Source organism: Oncorhynchus keta, chromosome 29 (genome assembly GCF_023373465.1).
Source record: "Oncorhynchus keta strain PuntledgeMale-10-30-2019 chromosome 29, Oket_V2, whole genome shotgun sequence".
In the NCBI taxonomy this organism is placed as follows: domain Eukaryota; kingdom Metazoa; phylum Chordata; class Actinopteri; order Salmoniformes; family Salmonidae; genus Oncorhynchus; species Oncorhynchus keta.
In genome coordinates, this window is record NC_068449.1 from 17,607,125 (window position 1) to 17,624,049 (window position 16,925).

Here is a 16,925-nt window from a genome sequence, read left to right on the forward strand (position 1 = left end):
TTTTCTTTGACTGCAGTGATTAGTCTAGATCTGCACCTTCATGTCCCCTGAACAAAAATGTCTAAAAAGGGCCTTAGGTCACACAACTATCTTTTTTTGTGCCTGCCATGGGTAACAAGTAGACTATTCTCACCTTGGCCAGATATGTTTGATTGAATTCCATCCACCATTTTATATTGAAAATGTTAATGATATTAATAGAATTAATAAATGTATTAATATAATTAATAAATGCTATAATATAATTCATATTTACACAATTCCTATGCGAAATAAACCAGCAATATTGACCTATTTATCCACATGGCTCCTAGATATTTAGCAAACAAGAACAGGAAAAACATAGGCTAAAGTATAGCTTAATGATTTGTCACAAACTTTAGATTCCAAGTGATAGTTGTGAAATAGGGGTGGAGGGTGGAGCTGCTGACGATATGGCCACAAGCAGTCAAGCTATGATATACAGGTGAGGACATGCACCAAACAATATTCTCCAGCTCAGCTCAACACAGTCATGTGTTTTCTGTCATCATTATGGTGTCGATCTTTTTCAAATGTACAGTCGTGTATGATACCATATAGTCAAGGGCAGCTCAATGTCAAAAAGCAGAAACAACAACGACAGATCTACAACTTAGTACAGAATGAAGACAAATGTTAAAATGTACTTTATGTCCTAAGGGCTTAATAAATGTAGTAGGCCTATATTAATCATTACTATTCATGATTACTAGTAATTACATTGGCACAAGGCTTTCGGTAGTCGTGTCTATAGACGATCTTACAACATAATGCATTATCACATTTATACACACACACACACACACACACACACACACACACACACACACACACACACACACACACACACACACACACACACACACACACACACACACACACACACACACACACACACACACACACACACACACACACACACACGCACAGATAATGGTCCTAAAGTTGAGATCTTTCAAGAAAATTTGTTTCATTATTACATAAAAGTATCCCGTAGCGTCAGAGAATAGTTGTGGGAAAGGGTGCTGATTGAGAACAGTGTCTACTGAATGTGATGCTCTGCCTGCTTTGTTCTGTATCACTAAGCCATTGTCTGGGGATTCTTTTAAACTACTTGGAGATCCCTTCTCAATGGGCCTAAAGATAAGATATAGTTGTATTCGAAATGAATCAACATTTTCACATTCCCAACACGGCAAGACGCCCAATCTTTCACTCCACAGACCGGGGGATACCAAGCCCCTGCCGATGTGCTTGGAAATCCAAGGGCAGAGAGGAAGTTTGTCTCCATGCCAGATAGGACACCGGTTCACCTTCTGAACACGTAAAGGGTGCATTTATTCTCCAGTCCCTCTCACAAATCGTACTTTAAACACCAGTGATCTGCGAATAAACAAAGGCAGTAAACAATGGAATCGAGGCTATGCCCACAATATAGGAAGTGTACATGCACAACCAAATTGCAGGAGTGTAAATTTTGAATAGGACGTCACCGCTCAGTAAATTTACACAGACATTACATTTCGTTCTGTTGTTTTTAGACATAATGCTAAGCTGTTTTTTTATAGCACACTGATCGATATCTTACTAAAATAATATTTTTTTGTTAAACTAGCGGGGCACTGAAATCTTTGCTTTGTGCTAAAGTCAACAGTGACAGAGTTTGAGCTCAAATAAATGCCGTGATGTCTGCAGCCCTTTGCAGTAGCTGAAGGCGAGGTTCCACAATGAGCTCCGGTAGCTTGCCAGTAAGCATCGACTGTATTGCACAGGTATGGACATTTGATTTGATTGTATATTTCCTACATTTATTTCAATTCAATCGTTTTGTGATATGAGTTATTTGTTTGGGGAAGGCAAGATGAGAATTGAGCGTTGGCTCAAATCCTGGGCTCACGAGAAAGGTCCTCGAGCAAGCGGGATTGGATTCTATTACAACGAGTTTAAATCTTCAAAAAGGCTGAGGTGATTTGCAAGTTCTGTGATAGAGGTGGCCTCGGTGTCTTTAAATGGCGTGTCAGAGAGCTATTACAGCTGATAGATATCATTGATGTCATCAGAGGAGCACTTGCTCTATTGCGTATGGAACTCAGTTTTACACCATCAAATCCTGCGGCTACAACATTGAAATGTTAGCGTTCGGTTGGTTTATAGCCTATCCATTTTTGAGGGTTCTGCTGTGTGCCTCCGGTTTTCAATAAATCAATTGGGTTTGCAATTTTCCATTGGCTTTCTTTCGGGGATGTTTTAAACATAATTTTACACACACCGCTTGAGAATAACTCAAACACTTTAATCAATAGGCCTATGTGGAATTCTAAATGTCAAATTTTTTATTCCATTAATTTGCTATCATAAATTATCCTCATTCTTTTCACCATCTCATTGGTACCCATTTACAATTGGTTAAGGACTTCTAATGATAATCTATGGCTAATAATAATAATAATAATAATAAGAAGAAAACAAGGCTTCATTTATTTCTGCTTAATAATCTCACTGTATAAAAAAATATACCATTGTGTTTAGAAAATAGTAGTAATAAAATATGTAATGTTGAGATAAAACCGCATAGTGCGCCATAAAAACACTGGGGACAGTTTTTCAATAATTAATTCCCCCCCAATCTCGCTCTCACAAGGAGCAAGAGCCCTCGAAAATACCTATTACCCATTATTAAATGAGCGTATGCCGAAACTCTTCCTTTGATTGAGGGGATAACCCCAGTCAAGCCTCCTCCAGAGTGGAGTGAAATGGGAATGGCCTTTTGGAACCCTGGTTCAAAGGTAACCGGCCTCAATCTGCACTGGATAACCTTTTTACCTAAAGTACACGAGCGTTTATGCCACTGACATCAGTCTCCTAGGCCTACATAATACAATTTAGTTACCTGAGATACATGACATGGCGAACCTTCATTATTGTGTAGGACCATTTATAAAGGCCTACCTCTGAAAAGTTGTTTTCGCTCAAATAGGAAAAATGGGCAATAGAGATAATGTGCAGATGCTCTGACCAAGTAGACGCAAGCACGCGTCCACACAAACACACACACCAAAAAGGGTTTCAAATGTCTGCAGAGAGAGATGCCTCTGCTCAGGTCATGGGCACACCATCAGTCGCAACCTCTTCACGGTTGTTATAGCAACAAGATGAGCGATGGTACAGCTTAAATTGGTAACCCAATTTAATTACAGTTTTACCGGTCTTCTTATTTGCATATTTCTAGATTAGGAACCAATGGCACTTCTCCAGACTGAAACCTAGTCTGGAATTCTTGGAACAAGTTGTGGTCAAACTTGGATGAAATTCCTCCTGCAGTGATCACGACAGGTTTTGTCCATTCATGCTCCCCTCTAGAGTCTGAGGCTGGATTTGCTGAAAGCTTATCTGTCCTTATGTTTGCTTTTCTATTGCACGAGCTTTGGAACAAAACTGGGATAAGGTTTCCCATAACACTGGGATAAATCGATATTAGGCCTACAAGCATCAAAACAAATGTCCAGGTTTGAAACAGGTTTGAAATAGGTTTTTATTTTTAAAACATATATTGTTGTCCCGGGGTATTGTTTTTGATAATCTAAATTGCCATAGTTCAAGTTCTTACTGGAATTAGAATTGCATCAGTTGAATAAAGCAATTTCTAGCAGTAAATACACATAGTCCCATATAGGCCTACATTAACACCTGTGTTTTGATGGGTTTCCAACTCTGGCCCTATATTCCCTTTGAAAGCACTAGTAGCCTAAGCTCACATTCAGCCACCAGGGCCTGGAACACCCAAGTAGAACGGTCTCCCGGGTGATATCGGGACACCGGTCTAACAAGCTGTAATTCTGTTTCAGCCTATTGCAGGGGTGGGACGGTCCACATACCCCGACTTAACTCCTCTTTCACGCGAAATACTCCTAATCCCATATCTTAGCAAGGGAAACTGCTATCCCACAGTATATTAAAGGACAACAAAGTCAAAACTCAAAGCCACCCATGGTTTCTCAGCAGTCAGTTCCTCTCATGATTTACGCTCATCGTGTCCACCCATCTCGCTTCAATTATCAATAACATTAGTGGCCATTTTCTCAATTAGGCAAGTTGACACTTTGCATGAATACTTTTCAATGCTATTCAAATAAGTGTATACGCTTAGGATACAATGCATCGAGGCCTATACATGTATATAGGCCTGCAATTAATTTAGCTAAATAGATTCATTAAAAAGGCAACATAGGTTGTCTGCTACTGGCGGCAAACCTATTTTTTCCACTGGGAGTAAATAATCATATTTTTGTTTTTTATTATGTTTATGATGATGATGATGATGATTGTTATTATTATTATTATTATCACCCATGTAGACTATTGATATGATTACTCCTTTGAAATGGATGATCAAATTAAATTGGTGATCAAATATGAGACAATGTTTATATGACCCCCTCTCAAACAGCCCCTTATTTACCACTTATTCGCAGGTTTTATAAATATCAGTGGGTAACTGGTAAATTGGGAGAGGTGGGGGTGTTGTTAAAGGTCCAATGCAGCCGTTTTATCACATTATTAAATCATTTCAGGGTAACAACGTACCTTACTGTGATTGTTTTCAATTAAAATAGTAAAAAAGAAACAATAATAGGTTGTTAGCAAAGAAACATTTCTAAAACAAGAATTTTGCTAAGACTGTCTGGAAGTGATCTGAGTGGGGAGCTAGCTGTTATTAGCAGAGAAGTTTGGAACTCTCTTTCTTATTGGTCTATTAACTAATTTATCACCTGGTGATGTCACCAGGCAGGTCAAAACTCCATCCCACCAAAACAGGCAAAGATTTCAGGCGGACTTCTCCAACAGCTCCAACACAAAAAGGAGATTATCATTATTTTCACAATATCACAGTATTATTCCAACCTCATTGTGTGGAAATATATATAAAACACTGGCAAATCACGTTTTTGACTGCACTGGGCCTTTAAACCATGGGGGCGGTTTGCAGTTCAAATTAGGGAGGAGTTAAACAATGGAAGTGTAATGAATTTACCTGCAAAAAATCTGAGAACCATTCACACAGACCCTATAACTGTATTTTGGTTACAGGGTTTGTGAAATTGCAGGAATCGTGAGTAGGTCTTTAGGTGACTTTTATTTTCCATGTTTTTTACTGCCAACCCCTTTCAGATATTTGAAAAGGTTTGTATATAAATGCAGGCATGGTAAATTAGTGGGATTTTGGTCTGTGTATGAAAGGGATATATACACTGAAAAAAAGTATAAACACAACATGTAAAGTATTGGTCCCATGTTCCATGAGCTGAAAATCCCATAAATGTTCCATACACACAAAAAGCTTATTTCTCAAAAAAATTGTCCACAAATTTGTTTATATCCCTGTTAGTGAGCATTTCTCCTTTGCCAATATAATCCATCCACCTGACAGGTGTGGCATATCAAGAAGCTGATTAAACAGCATGATCATTTCCTGACTGATTTCCTAATATAAACTGTAACTCAGTAAGATCTTTGAAATTGTTGGATGTTGTGTTTATATTTTTGTTCAGTGCAACAAATATTGTATAAGACCAAGAGGCACATACGAAAAATAAACATTCAATATTGATTAAGGTAGTTAATAGATTTTTTTGAGAACTACAGATAACAAAACCAATTGATTTACTGATTCTTACTAATAAGAATTTTGAGTGGAATACTTTGGCCATTTCAATATATGAGGCAAAACTAGGTGTCAGACAACAATTTTTTTTTGTTTTCATTTTAATTTATAAGCGAAAATATATCAAGTTAAAAAGAACTTGCACTTTTTCTTACAATATTTCTAATTTGGTATGATAATTATGCATAGTAAAAAACGGAAAAGGATACCTTATATACAAGTAGGCTACCTTTTATAAATGTGAATGCATGGCCAGGTTTTCCCTTACAAATTCACAGGTTCAATGCTTTGATGAGTTTATTCAAATCATTTTTACCAATATTTTCAATTAATTTCCCAATTATTAATATCGGAAGTCATAAATACTGAAAAAAAAGTATTGGTTCCATGTTTTATAAGCTGAAATAAAAGATCCCAGAAATGTTCCATATGCACAAAAAGCTTATTTCTCAAAAATGTTGTGAACAAATTTGTTTACATCCCTGTAGAAGAGCATTTCTCCATTGCCAAAATAATCCATCCACCTGACAGGTGTGGTATATCAAGAAGCTGATTAAACAGCATGGTGATTACACAGATGAACCTTGTGCTGGGGGACAATAAAAAGACACTAAAATGTATAGGTTTGTCACACAACCCAATGCCACAGATGTCTCAAGTTTTGAGGGAGTGTGCAATTGGCATTCTGACTGCAGGAATGTCCACCAAATCAAATCAAATGAAACTTTATTTGTCACATACGCCGAATACAACAAGTGTAGACTTTACCGTGAAGTGCTTACTTACAAGCCCTTAACCAACAGTGCAGTTCAAGAAGAGTTAAGAAGATATTTACCAAATTAACTAAAGTAAAAAATTATAAAAAGTAACAATAACAGGTTAGAGGTCATTTGTACATGTAGGTAGGAGTGAAGTGACTATGCAAATAAAATGGGGGGGGTAGGTGTTCAATGTAATGGTCCGGTGGCCATTTGATTAATTGTTCAGCAGTCTTATGGCTTGGGGGTAGAAGCTGTTAAGGAGCGTTTTGGTCCTAGACTTGGCACTCCGGTACTCCTTGCTGTGCGGTAGCAGAGAAAACAGTCTATGACTTGGGTGACTGGAGTCTCTGACAATCTTATGGGTTTTCCTCTGACCGCCTATTATACAGGTCCTGGATTGCAGGAAGCTTGGCCCCAGTGATGAACTGTGCCGTACGCACTACCCACTGTAGCGCCTTACGGTCAGATGCCGAACAGTTGCCATACCAGGCTGACCTGTAACCTGTCAGGATGTGCTCGATGGTGCAGCTGTAGAACTTTTTGAGGATCTGGGGACCCATGCCAAATCTTTTCAGTTTCCTGAGGGGGAAAATGTTTTGTTGTGCCCTCTTCTCAAATGTCTTAGTGTGTTTGGACCATGATATATTGTTGGTGATGTGGACACCAAGGAACTTAAAACTCTCTTGAAACTTGAAACCAGAGAATTGAATGTCAATTTCTCTACCTTAAGCGGCCTCCAATGTCGTTTTAGAGAATTTAGCAGTACGTCCAACCGGCCTCACAACCGCAGACCACCTGTAACCAAGCCTGCCCAGGACCTCCACATCCAGCTTCTTCACATGCGGGGTTGTCTGAGACCAGCCACCCGACAGCTGATGAAACTGAGGAGCATTTCTGTTTGTAATAAAGCCCTTTTGTTGGGTTAAAACTAATTCTGATTGGCTGGGCCTGGCTCTGCAGTAGCCACGCCTCTCCTATACCCCTGTCTCTATAGGCTGCACACGTCTCTCCTATACACACCTTCCTCCCAGACACACCTCTTAATTCTACACACCTCTTTCCCATACACAAAAGAATGTCTGAGATATGAACAGTCATATCGGAAGAAAAATATATAGAGACAGTTTTGAGGAAACAACTCCTATTTGAAGTACAGGTTACACTATACATTACAGCTGGCTTCTTATTTATTGATATTCTCAGAAGATACATTCCAGACATAATTTCGGATTTGACCAAGCAGAGCAGAGCAGGTAGTGGTCAGAGGGTCAGTATACTGTAAATACCTGTCACGATAGGAAAAGGAGGAGGGGGACAGGGTGACTGTGATGTGTCTGTACCTCTCTAACACGGCGATGTGACATTTCAGACCAGGGATTCCACTCACCCTGAGCCAGGCCGCATGGCAATTCAGAGTGCACAGTCATGTGTATAAACAGGATTAAGTGAGAAATAAGAACAAAAATGTACAAGTGGTGTTGATTCTTATTGAATAAAGCAGAAGAACATGAAATGGGGAGCACAGGCAAGGCCTTTGTCTCTGGAGGAGAGAACAGTGAAGAGAGGCTCAGTCATGCTAGGATGGAAGATTAGCTTCTCAAAGAGATACATGAAGCCCAGGAAGCCCACGGCAAGATAATACATAATACATGTTCAACCATGCAGCAAGACACTGTATTAAATCAAGATTAGCGAAGTCCAAAATATGAATCTAGGTATTACCGGGACTGAAATGGAGAAGTTATGCATGTGTGTTGTGTTGTTTATGTGCTTCTATAGCCTTTTTCTCTTGCGTGTATACAGAATTTGTCAGAGTCACATTTCTCTATGGGTTTGATGCAAGTGCTTGAGAGGGAACCATGTTGGAACGCCACCATAAAACATGATTTCATTCAGCTGTGGTAAAGACATTTCTTCTCAGTTATCATTGATTGATCCGACATGATTCCTTTATTCCCCCTGAAGCCTGAAAACCTTAGAGTGAGGTTTTAAATTCAGACTGGCATAACTGATGGATATCTAGCTGAAGGGTTCTCTGCCTTGGACTCAGGACTTGTATTTCCTTTTCCTGTGTCCATCCAGTGCAGACGTTCACAGGAATGACTGCTAAGCTCTCTCCTCACCCACCTCCAATCCTAGGGAGCTGAGGCCTGAGCCCACAGGCCAGTCAAAGCGAAGGACATACAACTCATTAAAAGTTAATGAAACCTATAAACGCAGTGCGCCAGCGATTCATTTAAACCCCAAAGCAATCTCCTCTTCCAGCAAAGGCAAACAAGCCCGTGTGGCCCCCCAACGCTATACTCTGAATAACAAACTACGTAATATTTTCTTCTGTATAAGTTCCCTATGCAGACATGTTCAGTGTGATAGGCTATCTTACAATGGGACTTGTCCAATTTATTGAACGCGGGGAAAAAGTGTTCTGCAGAGGTGAATTCTGTAATCTGCTTCCAAGTTGAATTTAATACCTTTACTTTACACTGCCTCAGCTTGTCATATATGCCTTTTCAACATTCATGAGAATCAATGACATTCAAATAATGTGCTCATTTTAATACCATACGAGTGAGAAAAAAAATCATTGTTAAATCCTGTATTTGTTCTCCTTCATGGTATAACAGTACGGAGGACTGCTCCTGATCTGTGCATTGTTTACCATGCATAGGCTATTTCAACCCTTTAAAGCAACCCACCCCTCTCAGTCTTGCCCAGGGAAGACCTCATCTAATAATAGTTAAACTCAATTTAATAACAACCAATCAACAGCAATAACATGTAAAAGTGTGTAAAGATAAGTGTCAATAACCACCCACTTTAACATGACCTCCCATGGCCCATAGAGGTATCCTCCAAGGATTCAAATTAAATTCCCTCCATGTGTAGCAGCACTGTCAGCCATTTAATGAATTCTCATACCCTGACTTGAGTTAAATGAATCGCCAATTGAATCCCATATAACTGGCTGTGTCATTTATCATGTACAGGCTGATGCTCAGCTGAAGGGTCCTGGAAAGCTGGTTGGTGTCTGTAGAGCAGTTGAGCAGATTACCATTAAAGACAAGAGCTGTACATTTCCTCTAACAGAGTATTCCCCTGATACACATGATTTAACCCATCGCCTGTTCGCCGCTGTCTGTGAAATAGTCTGGAGTGGGGTTTAATATCCTGTCTGATGAAGAAGTCACCCATCCAGATGTATGTGTCATGATCGGATACCTTTATTTTCCTATGTGCTATAGCGGCAAGTATTCAACTGTTTAGACCAAAGACACATAAAAAAATGTTATTTCTGGTTTCTTCAATGTATTGGTGTAACACACCATTGACATTGTTTCTGAAAGATATTGTGTCCAGTTACAGTAGCGGTGTGTTTGGGATTGCCTGAGGTTTCAGAGACTGTTGCGTTACTATAATGATGCAAATTTCAGGTGGGGTCATACTTAAAATGAACACTGAGTCAGTAAGCTGATGTAGACCACTGGGCAGATTGATGATTGTCAGTGATGTGTATATGAAAGGTAGTTTGTAAAGGACTAATCCATACAAATGCTACAGCATCGTGTGGGACAGTGCTAATTAGTTGAGGATGGAAATGCATACCAGCCTCTCACAGAGGTTTGAATAACGGTGTGTTTTGGTTTTCATGATTAGAAAAACTACAAGATCAACACATACAATTCTACTGTCATAGTCAGGATGGCGTCGTATGGCTTTTGCACCGTAAAACAAGACATTTCTGATGATAGAGGAGTTGTTAAGTAGGACTGAATAGGAACAGTTGTCTGGTTTGTTGTCTCTGGCATTAGAAACCAAGCATAGTTTGCAAACAGATATAGCAGTGTCACAGATCCAAAATGTTTCATATATAGTTGCTAAGTAAGCAGTGATTTGGGATGATTTTGTGGGTGAGAGAAGGTTCTAAGGTTACTTTGGCTGTTCTGACGGAGGTTCCAGACTCTATGTCCCATTCCACCAAATGTCTGACCAGATATGCTTCTTGACAGCATCTGCAAGCTCTGTCAATTTTCTGCCAAGCCTGAGTCATGTACCTATCATCATCATCATCATCATAGAAAAAAACAAGAAACTTTTCAATTCACCCCCATAACACTAAATCCTGGACAGAAGTTGGTCCATCACTATTCATACCATTGTACTGCCATAAAAACAACTAAACACATAATTTGTGTTTCCGAAATCCATCCAGTATGTATCCAATACCAAATGTCTGTCGACTGAAAGCCTATACGTAGCGAGCAGGGGTGCATAATTGCTAGGAAACATTTGACTGAACATTTGGTGATAAAACGCAGTGGTGTCCCCCCCCCCCTCCCCCAGCTTAAAACTAATTAATTCGGGATCCTGACATAAACTCTCCAATCCTTTGACAGCTTGGAGCTGAAATAAAAATGCTAGTTCTCCTGGGAACGGCAGGAGATAGCCGGCTCTTTTCTGGACTGTTTGCTCACAGGCCCTGAGAGCAATCTTCTTCAGTCAGAATGAAATGCAAGGACACAAACAATGTACCACGGAGAGAATGGGAGATGGGGAATGAACAGTTTGGACTATTTGCTCAGCAGAAGGGCAGTCACAATGGCCGGCGGATGGCTTTCCCATGCATCAAGCCTCTTAGTCTTAGGCCTCCCTTTGTTGCCGGGTTTTTCGCCCTGGCCAGATAAGAGCCCAGCTGCCCTATACTCTTAATTCCCATTGTACACCGTACTGTATCGTCATTGATCTGCCTACATACTGCCTGCCATGATGTTGCTGTCTAATTGAACAGGTTATCGCCTATGTATCTCGGTGGCTAAGGATCACCTTCGCTTGTGCTGCCGTTTAAGGCCTGAATCCCTTTCTCTTCGGTAAACAGCAGAGAGGTGGTTAGGGTGGAGGAATAATGTCTGACCCCTCTTCTCTCCACAAAGGAGGCAGCGCAAGTCAAGCACAGGATATGATAATGATACCCATTCACAGTTTCTTCATACTGCATATGTATAGTTCATATGGAGCTGGGCTCACCATGAAGGAAATGCAGCTCAAATACACAACTAAGACACAGGGAGGAGACACCAAAGTGAAATAGACATTTCGACACTGTTTTTAAGTCTCAGACGTTGACAGAGATGTCCTTTAGGCTCCTATGCTGCTGAATACTGCAGACGGCCCTTGAGAGAGCGATCAGATGCAGTCATTAAATTACCTAATGCCAACTCAAGTTAGAACAAAATAATGCCAGTAGTTGCCCTGACTGAGACCAGGATCCACGTTGTGGTCTTTTATTTCAGTTTGTTAGTTTGTGTTTGCGTTTACATTGACTAGTTATTAGTGGAATTTGAATTCAGACAGTGAGTTTGTAATGTCTATTTGACAGGCACATCAATTACTACAGTTCCCTCTAGTAGTCTTCTGAGGAAATGTAAAAAGGGTAACAATTTCTCTAAAAAACATCTGATATCATACACACACACACTCAAATACACACCCATCCCCCACCTTAAAGGCTGTAATGTCACAGGGCCCTGTGGGTGGTCAGATCCAGATGCTGAGAGGAGGGTGGTGGAACATGTTGCCGTTAATTCAAAGTTACAATGAACCTTGTGAGGTTGCTGCCATTTTGTAGGTAATTCCTGTCATTGACTTGTCAATTTCTATTATGCATTTTATGCATGGATTATAATTCAGAAGGACAGCATGTGAGCCTTGTTATCCCAGTGTAAGAATGGGCTGGTCTTGTTTCAAAGAGATGTGCTAATACCTGCTCCGAATGGACTCTGGAACACGATGGAAGTTGAGCTGAATATCCAAAGAGGGAGCAATTTTATTTAAATGATTTTACAAAGGAGATCAAATATAAAATATAGATCAAATGCAGCTTGGATATTAGCAAAGAGAAAATCTTCTTTAAGGAACAATAAGTGCTTGTTTTGGTTGAGACTGAGCATCTTGACAGTTTGTTGTGCCTCTGAACATTTGGTGAGCATGTCAGAGCTCAGGTATGGGAGGAGAAATACGTGTGTTGCTGGGCTGTGTGAGCAGAGCGGCAGCAGCCTGTGGGGTGGGTGGTGCCGGGCTTGGCAGCCCTCTCAGCTTCACGCTCCAATGACCCTGAAATAAAGCTATGTTCATGGCATTTTAACACTGCTTAAGGTTGTCAGTGGCCGTGTAATTTATGACTTCTGAGAACATCAGTCTTGGGTTCCGTACAACACACAATCTCCCAGCATTCAAACATGGAGAAAGAGCCAGTGAGTCACACAAGATGAAATGTACAACACTCCTCCAATTACCCCAAGCACTGTCGACCTCTAGCTCACCATGCTGTTGTCCTGTGTGTCAGAGAGCACTCAGAGGACTGGCACAGAGTTTATGTTATGATGCTTCAGGCCTTCTGACATGTACTGTGTTCAAGGTGCTCTTTTGTCACCTGTGTGGTTGTCTAAAGCCATGAGGCTATATTCACAGCCGTGAAATATCAGGCCCTGCAGCTCCTAGTGGATGGCCAGAGGCAGAATTCATTGTCATTGGCTTCTCCTTTGACAAACCAGAGCAGAGAATGTTAGCTTCTCCTGAAGTCGAATGAGGTGATGCACTTTGCATTGTATGTATTTAAAAATGCATGTTTTATTGGCAATATTAGTTTGCCATTGTATGGGAAATGCAATCAAATGTAAATATATAGTTTTTCTCTTCAAATAAGTATATACTTTCAAGGGCTTTATTTGCCTTTTTTCTTAAATTGCAGGTTGTGGTGGATTGAATTAACAGCTGATTCAACAATGTACTGTATGTCAATGTTCACTCACAATTTGATAACCACTAGAACATTATGTTGAATTAAATTGCAGAACAAGATATTGATAAATAGCCCTTTTCTATTTTCTTAACTAAACCATATCTCACAAAGTAAGACATTAATTTAAGCTCTCCTCACGATACGTTGATTTGATCAACTGAAAGACTTTGTACAATATAACACAATTTCTACTTGTTTTTATGAAGCATCTTACAAACCTATAAAGCTAGAATCTGTAGTTGAAACAATCACAAAGGGGACACCCCGCCTCTGTTTTGGGAAGAAGCTGAGGGATGGGCCTGGGAAAATGTTAATCCTCAAATTCATAGACAGAGAAATGGATGCAAGGGCTGACGATCCATAATATCATAATGATAGTTCAAAATGTTTTTTTTTTAGGCATTTCATTTGTTTACAAACATTGGAGTAAAAAAATATTATATTTTGTGTTCTGATGGGATATAACAGTTGAAATAAGCTCATGAGGCATTCTTAAGTTATATTCTTCAAGAATCAACGGGTATATAGCACTAATGTTTATGTCCAAAAATGAATGCAGCAACTAAGGATTCTAGCTCCTATAAGGAAAATGTACAATTATGTACTACAATTAGGAAAACTATTATACAGTTTAGAGGCAAATAGATACATAATGAAATGACTTAACTGTGTGGATAATATTACACATCTTCTGTAGGACTACATACTATTAACTTTTGCCAGAGCTATAGAAAATGAACAAGAACATTATTCCCCACGGAAGAATGTCAAACGAAAAGGAAAGTATTTCTTAGCGTTCTATAAATGCAATGATTTATTTCTTTATTTCTATTTTTGAGATAGTTACGAGGTTTTCATAGGATATTGAGAATAATTAAAGTCAATATACTGATCCATTTGTCAACAAATTGTCTGTGGGTTTCATAAAGTTACTATTTCAATTACAAGACATTTGACTATAATTATGTAACGGTGTTGTTTTTCTTGAATTCTACAAATAGAAAATTAAAACCAAATTAATTAAATTAGTAGAACATAACTGAAAAAGAATTTAACATGTCTTGGAGTTGTGTTAACAGAGAGAAAATCAGCTATTTTTCTTCCTCAGCATGTAGGGTCATAATTTAATTCTGAGATATCCCAAAATGGTACATCATTCTGAGATATCCCAAAATGGCACATAATTCTGAGATATTCCAAAATGGTACATAATTCTGAGATATTCCAAAATGGTACATACTTCTGAGATGTCCCAAAATGGTACATCATTCTGAGATATTCCAAAATGGTACATCATTCTGAGATATTCCAAAATGGTACATCATTCTGAGATATTCCAAAATGGTACATCATTCTGAGATATTCCAAAATGGTACATAATTCTGAGATGTCCCAAAATGGTACATCATTCTGAGATATTCCAAAATGGTACATCATTCTGAGATATTCCAAAATGGTACATCATTCTGAGATATTCCAAAATGGTACATCATTCTGAGATATTCCAAAATGGTACATGATTCTGAGATATTCTAAAATGGTACATCATTCTGAGATATTCCAAAATGGTACATCATTCTGAGATATTTCAAAATGGTACATCATTCTGAGATATTTCAAAATGGTACATCATTCTGAGATATTTCAAAATGGTACATCATTCTGAGATATCCCAAAATGGAGGTGATGTTGACTAGGTAATTGACAAAAGAGCAACATACATCCATCCCTCAATTTCTAAAAGGATGACAGTTGTTTATCTAAGATTTGTTGTTGTATTCAAGTTATTTTTCCTTTCCCTGGTTGCAAAGATCTTATTTTTATATTTATGTATACAGACAAATGACCATATATTATATAAATGGGAAACTTGCATATTTTATGACTGCAATTATATTTTAGATCATGCTCAATATTCTATATTTGTTTTATGCCAGTGTGCGTATTGTGTGGCACTTGTTTTGTGGTATTTCTGAGTATATGTTTATACTGTGCCTCTGCATTGGGTCGGCTAAACACACTGAGTACTCAGCACAAGCAGCCCACTGACCATGTCGTTCACATCACTACTTTTCTCTCTATGCGGAGGTGTCAACACCCTGCCAACACCTTTGACACACGTGCTTGAATGTGGCGGGCAAGTTGGCTAAACATTCCTGGGTGTTCCCCATTCTCCTCTCTATACCTGCCTACCACTACCCACACTGAGCTGCTTTAGTTCTGTCTCTGTCTCCCACAATGCAAAGTTGACTTTCTCACAGAGAATATAACAATTTACCTCTATTCCAACTGTTTGTTTGTGACAATATCAAAGCTAATGTTAAAAGTTGCATATGTTGTGTTATTACCAAAATATTAGGATAGACATTGGTATAAAACAGCATTAAGAAGTCAAATGTGTATTTAAAAAAAATATATTATTTGACCTTTATTTAACAAGGTAGGCCAGTTGAGAACAAGTTCTTATTTGTATAATCTGTGAGATTTCTCTTTGTAATAGCCTATATACTGTATGTTCTTAACTGTGACTGGATAAAATGGGAATTCAATGTCGCCATCCCATGCATATCGGCACATCCAGCCTATTTGAGTGGTTTTGAAATGCTTGGTCTCTGAGGACGGATCACAGCAGAGCTATAACCACACATCAAATAAAGAAGGGAAAAGGATTTATGGAGCTTCTCTCTTTCTCTCTGTCGAACAGGTCTCTGCTGGGGAGGGCTCCATGGCTGTGGCGTCGGAGAGGTGCCTTCGGAGAGAGGATGGATAGGGAGGAGAGGAGGCCTCAATGTAAGGAGGGATAACGAGTAGAGGAGGCCATAATGATACATAGAAGGAGAGTACTGGTTCGGACAGAAGAAGCAGATGGATCTGACTGCCACACACGTTGTCCCTTCAGTCGTGGGCTGTGCTGTGACCGCCCCATGGCACCCGCCAGGTATGTCAGCTATGTTTACCAAGCCATCCATCTCCTACCTGCGCTTCTGGAACAGGAACCTTTGTTTGAACCATACAGTCGTTAAGCCACCCTTTGACTCGGCTTAACCCAATTTATTTCCTGGTGGGTGAAGCAGCATGGAATTGATTGGCACCTTAGTTTTGACCATTCTTTTTTTTACAATGCTAATGTATTTAGATGACTCAGAGAAGAGTGGGTGATTGTGGTCAGGAGAGGTGGTGAGTTATAGAGAGAGGTCCTTATCATGGGTAGCCAGGATTAGCAAATAAACTGGCCATGGAAGACAACACACACGTACTGGGAGGATTTCAACTCTATGATGTTCAGACATGCCTGTTATAAACAAGCACATGGTTCAAGGGTATGAAATTGAAAAGAAAATGGCTAACAACATAAGACAAACAATATGGATAATAGGATCTGAAAGGAAGGAAGCAATTATTTCCAAGTCATTAGAGCTAATACATGGATAAATATTATTGCGGCTGTTTACCAATTGCTTTTGAATGTTGTTGTATCAGTGATGAAGTGAGTTGAGGCAAGGAGAAATTGGGATGTGAGGGGATGTAGTAAAAGCTTTTCAGTCAAGGCTACAACATCAGTTGTTCATAGCAGTGCTTTGTAAAACTTCCATTAATATGATCTCTTACTTTTACCTGAATGAATCAACTTTACCTAATTCTTAATGGAACAAAGAAGGTGACATTTTCTGAGTGAAAACTCTTT

General features: G+C 39.3%; 1 long non-coding RNA gene across 1 annotated transcript in view; it reads left to right on the plus strand.

Annotated features, from left to right (window-relative positions):
- The first annotated feature begins 1,477 nt into the window (after nucleotides 1-1,477).
- The window catches only part of LOC118362030 (uncharacterized), an 18,151-nt gene continuing 2,703 nt past the window's right edge, over nucleotides 1,478-16,925 (plus strand). Inside the window, exons 1-2 of the long non-coding RNA XR_004821129.2 lie at nucleotides 1,478-1,793; nucleotides 15,945-16,178. This is a non-coding gene — a long non-coding RNA (uncharacterized LOC118362030). The remainder of the gene's footprint in view (nucleotides 1,794-15,944; nucleotides 16,179-16,925) is intronic.